This window comes from Meleagris gallopavo, chromosome 5 (genome assembly GCF_000146605.3).
Source record: "Meleagris gallopavo isolate NT-WF06-2002-E0010 breed Aviagen turkey brand Nicholas breeding stock chromosome 5, Turkey_5.1, whole genome shotgun sequence".
Lineage (NCBI taxonomy): Eukaryota > Metazoa > Chordata > Aves > Galliformes > Phasianidae > Meleagris > Meleagris gallopavo.
Genome location: NC_015015.2, coordinates 30,971,861 through 30,977,866, shown reverse-complemented (window position 1 = coordinate 30,977,866; position 6,006 = coordinate 30,971,861).

The following is a 6,006-nucleotide window of genomic DNA, read 5'->3' as shown; positions in this document are numbered from 1 at the left end:
AAAAAAAAAAGCAACATTCAAGGAGACAATATTTTCCATTGAAAATTGCACTTTAAATAACTAAATTGTCACAAAGGTATAATTGAAAATAGAATATGAACTGAATATAGATTTTAATAATTACTTGCTGTTTTACTAGGAAAAAACAAGTTTAGTTCATAGCATTGGTGAAATAAGCATCTTCATTTTACACGATACATGACATGTCAGCCAAACTCTGCTGAAAACATCAGTGCTGACCCTCATAGCTCTGTGAAACAAAGCACGTGGAGCTAATTGATCACAGACCTTAGAGCAACCTCATCTAGTTGAAGGTGATCCTGCTCTTGGGCAGGATGGGGGCTGGAATTAGGTGGTCTTTAGGTTCCCTTCCTACCCAATCCATGCTAGGACTCTACCTCAGAGAATCAGGTTGCCCTCCTGGCCCAGGACTATCAGTCCACTACAGCAATTACAATTATTTTCTACCTTTGTTAAAAAGATTAAAATCATTTTCATGATACTCCAGACCACATCTTTTTAACTGATGTGTGAGGAAAATGACAATGCATTAAGAATAAATATCCAAAATTTAGAAAGGTCAAGGTACCACATAGAACATTATTAAGGCAACTTGACTTGTCCTCTCAGCATATCTAGGAGACAAATGCATGAAGAGTTATGATTTGAAGAGATAAGTTTATATAAACAAAAAATAACTCTTTGCTGATATGAAAGTAGTATTTTGCCAGATCTGGAAATTGAATGTTATGACTATTTCAACTATTTTAAAATAATTTAAGACACTTAAAATATATACAGAGCTTACTCCTCAAAAACAGTATTAAATGGATATTCTGTGATTCATTATTTATAGGGTAGTGTAAGATATACACAGTTAAATAGCTCTCCTCTACAACTTTTTGTGCCTAAGATGAATACTCAATAAAATAAAATCACGTAACTTAAAAGTTAAAACCATTCCTGCATATATGGATAGAGGCATGTGGCTGACATTCGGCTGAAATCATATAGCAATGTAAAAATTAATTACAGGCAAGAAGAAACATTTTTTTGCCTCAGGAAACAGAGATCTTAAAAGCTGTACAGATACTTGTCAGCTGATGTTCAATTAATAAACAAGGTAAGTCTCTACATATCTCTATTCATAAGTCTAAAAATGTAATCTTGACATACTTCAATACAAAAGCACAGTATAATAAAGTAAAACAAAGAAATTGACATCAATAGCAAACAATAACATACACTTACAAGATCAAGTTTGCATATTTTAGACCAGGGTCATAAACTTAACGTGACTTTCCTATATACCAATTTTAACTCAAGTTAATAATAATTAAAAAAAAAAATTGTATTGAATACATTATCCTGGGTAGGTTATATGGGTTACTAGTAGGTAATTTCCACTTCTGGCAGCATGTACAGGTTATAAAAGAAACATAAATGAAATATTTTTTTAATATAGAAGAATTATCTTGTTAATCCTTCAAAAGCATTAATTTTGATTTTTGCAAATTTAGCCAGGCAAGAACTACATCTTCCATATTACATAATAGCTTAGATAACTGATAGCTGATATTGGTCAGAATATATTTTTTAGATAATACTTTTAACATAAGAATATTGCAGTTTATAAGTAATTACTCTAAAACAAACATGTAAAAAACTTTATACCCCATTTCATTTTAAACTTTTTAGTTTTTACTTTCTAGATGGAGTAAAATATAGTAGCATATTTTATTGTATGCATATCAGCTAAAGCAACTGAGTTAGTGAGGTTATTGCTTGAAATAGCTCACATTTATTGTACTGTCTCGTATTTAATTCATATTTAATTTTGCTAAACCAAGAAACAAGATTTGAATTTGTGATCCCCATGCTTGGTAATGTCATGCAGATATTTAAAAAGTATTTAATATATTGCCTTTCAAATTAAAGGTCTTTCACCAAATTTCACTTTCAAAGACACATTTTGAACTTAAAACCCAATTCGGTATGTAAGGAACCCAAAGAACAGAAAACTAAAATGCTAAAGTGGAGCCGATCTTCAAGGTATTTCATGAACAAGGAGAAGAATTTTAGATGCAAAGGCCTGGATCTACTGCAAAAGATGATGAATGTTCTCAAGGAGCTACAGTAGCAAAGACAAGAGAAACAGAACTAAAAATAATGATAGCAACAATTTCCAATAATGTTTTAGACATTCAGAAGGTCCCCTGGTCCCCTGCTTAAAATCCAGCAAGATTTGAGTACACTTTTTTCTGCAAGGAAAGATCAAAGACATTGTCCCATGCAAAATTCTTACAACAATCTTCTGAAGCATTTATCTGGCAAGTTATAAGCTATTTAACTATGCACATCCCAAAATATTTCATAAAATTACACAAACTTTGAGAATAAACTCAGAACTCTTTTAAACCCATGCCCAAACTTCAGAGATCTTGGAAGTACTTTAGCCTTAAAGAACTTTGGGTTGTACAAAAATAACCATTAACCAAGTTTTGAAAACCTTGGCTGTACTGGGATGAAACAGGTTGTAATGACTTGCAGTGACCATTTCTTTGAAGTGTTAAAGCTGAGAATTATAGTGGCTTTGTTTTCATTTTTTTTTGTCTGGCAGCATTTCACAGGTGAATGGTTTTGACATATACAACTATAATCAACAAAAAAAGATTAAATGAATTGTTATCCATCTGAGAGGCTGGATCATGAGTTTTCTAAAGGCTAACTAAACACTTACATGAAGTATCAACTATCAGTCTGTTGTATCAACATTCAGACTGTTGCATCTGTTCTGTCCTAAGTAAAAACCAATTAACATTAAAAAATGGTACTGAGCATGATTAACTGCTTGACTATCATTGTGGCTTGCCTGGTCTATGTACTATAACATAGAGACCATTCACACAGAACTTTTATTACATACAGCAAGTCTATCAACAGACAAATGCACTTCTAAAAATGAGTTTTAAAAGTACTTTCAAAGATTACTAAAGAGATTAAATAATTTGCATAGATACTTCAAATGGTTCTATCTACAGCAACAAGACAAGCTTTGTGGCAAAAAACCAAAGCCACTAAAAATTAAAACACAGGCAATATTTCAGTGTAATGAATTAAAAAAAATGCAGCAGGATAAGAAGAATGACTTTGGGAAAAATGTTGGTTTAGATCTTGATGGATTAAATACACACTTGCCTTCAAGATTTCACTAATACCATTTAAAATCATTTGTAAGATTGCATGACTTCAAATGAAGGACAGATGTACTTCAATATTAAGACTTCACAGCTCTTACATAATTTCCTAAGGGCCTAGCAAAAAAAAAAAAATACATGGTCTTCTAGAGATACTTATCTTTCTGTTATGACTAAATGAAATTGGATTTAAGATCAAACTGTATGTCCAAACTAATAAACAGAGATTCAGCCTTCCATGGACAGGAAAAAAAGTGGCATTAGCTACATGAATAAGTGAGTCACATGGATGGCAATTAATGCTATACATTTAATGCACTTTCCCTCTTCATGAAAAGCAGTGCTGATATTCACTATCCGCATTCTAACTCTGAAATATCTATGGTGGCGCACAATCACAAGTATTAATCTGTAAAAGATGTTATGAAATTACATAAGACTTCATATGACTATGGCAGAAAGGGGAAAAAACACTTCCTTCAGAATATGAAGCAGCTTCCATGTTACAGACAACTCTAGGCTCTACAGGTTCCACTATTATTGAGGATGGTTGAGTTAAACAGATCTTTCAGTACCCAAACGTTCTATCTATATGTCAAAAAAATGCAAGGACTGATTTTTTCGTACTTGATCATTAAAAGAGTAATGCAGTGTTTCCACTATTACTTTTTTCCTGACAGAGAAAAAGGGGAGATAGTCTTTTTGAAAACAAACAAAAAACAAAACAAAACAAAAAAAACCCACAAACCAAACAGTCCTCATATACCAGGCAAAGCTGCCCCTTTGCTGTATATTTACATCCTGAGAAATGTCTGTATGAAGCTGATGTTCATTACATTAACATTTATTCTGTATAGATACCATCTCTCAGATTCTGTTTGGTACTTGTGTAAAGCCACCACAGAAGGAAAGTCTTCCCTGGCCTCTAATTGCTAAGCTTTCTCAAAGAGATTTTCTCCGTTTTACCAACTTCTTCTAGTAACAAGCTACTTTCTTATCTGAATATCATTAACAGTTTGAGTGAACAAGCATTGATCAAGGAAACCTGTATACTCCAGCAAGGAAAAAAAATAAATGAAAATAGAGATCTGTAGTATTAATTCTAATTATTTACCAACTTTGAAGTAGTCCTTAAGAAGCTGAAGAGAAAAATTCAGATTTCTGGAAATACCTGTCTATGCAAGGAAATTACCTCTGCAGAAGTAATAAACTTTTACCCAAACTTTTTCTTGAGCCTTATCCTAATAACTTACCAAATATTAAGGAAACATTCACTCATTTCTCACTACTTACTACATGATTGTCGCCTATGCCTATGTATCTGTATAATTTATACACAAAAAAAATTCAAAGGAGTATGCATGTACATGACTCTTATCTTCAAAGAGATAGGTTCCAGTCAAATAAAATCTAGTTTCCATCACTGGAATGACAGTTCACAAGATAGTTTGATTTTATAGCAAAGTGCAACTCCGTCCCTAGACAGTTTGTCTGCAGTCATTCAAATGAAATTAACATTGTTACAGGTTGACAGTTCATTCAAAAATATAAAAAGCACTTCTTCCTCTCTTTATTCTCCATTTAATCCAAAGTGGCTGAACTGTTTCTGCTTCACCTGAAAGGTGAAAGTTTCAGAATGTTATGTGTAAGTACACATCACATTATGCTCATAGAAATATTGCCTATGTACTTTCAGAAGTACCTTTAAATGCATAGTTTACTTATAACATTTGCACAAGACATTTCTACAAGTAAAATTACTTTTAAACAGTCATGAAAAATTGAAAGGCTGGAAGGAAATAAGTCACTAGAATTAGAAATTTAACCAAAACTTCTCTATCATTTCTCAGTAGCTTTTTATGTTGATTTCCTAGGAAGTTCCAACCAAACCATGGATCCAAGGTAAGGATCCATTATGATTACTGCTGCTCTGTTACAATTACACTTGGGGAGTCAAAGACCACCAGACAAGACAGTGGGACAACCAGGACAATTCCCAACCCCAATCTGTCAATTGGAAGATATGATTAATTTTTGCTTCAGAAATAAATGGAGAACATGTTTAATTTGTCTGTGTGTACTGATATCCCTCATTAAAAGAAGGGTTTATCTGGAAATCAGCATTTTGTCAGAAGGGTTTATCCAGAAAGTCACTTTCCCAACACGTAAAAGATATTTACAGGTATCATTCTACAAATGCATTCTAATTCAGGATAAGAGTTGAGTAGCCTCATCTGCAGCATTGACTCCCATAAGCTTTACAATATACAGTAACAGATTGTCCAAATGCTCTACATATTAATCACGTGTTTCCCACACATCTGCCTTGCTGAGTGCATGGAAGGATTTACATCCAACAAACGCTGCAATTAGAGCAATCCACATTTCCCACCTCATTGAATCTATTCCACGCATTAGACTAGAAGAAAGCTAGAATGCCAATTTAGGAGTTATTCTGGGGTGAAGGGAGTAACCTAGGAACAACTTACATCCATAGCGCTGACAAGAAAGGGACAGTGAGTAAAACAGCAGACTTTAAGACTGCGAGGAAAACTGAGGTCCCAGCTTTTGAGCAACCGCAAAAGCTATTTATAAAAATAAGCAGAGAGCAGGCAAGCAAGAGATGCTAATGAAGACTGAGTAGCTCTGCTCCCTGCAGTCTTGAGTAAGTGCTTTTATTTTTTAATCCGTTCGGTGACCGCAGAGAAGGCACTGTCGGGAACCGAGCAAAGCACTAGCGAGGAGCGAACGAAAGAGCATTATTACCTTGCGCGGAGCGGTGCCGTCTTCGGATGCCGCGGGTGCGGGC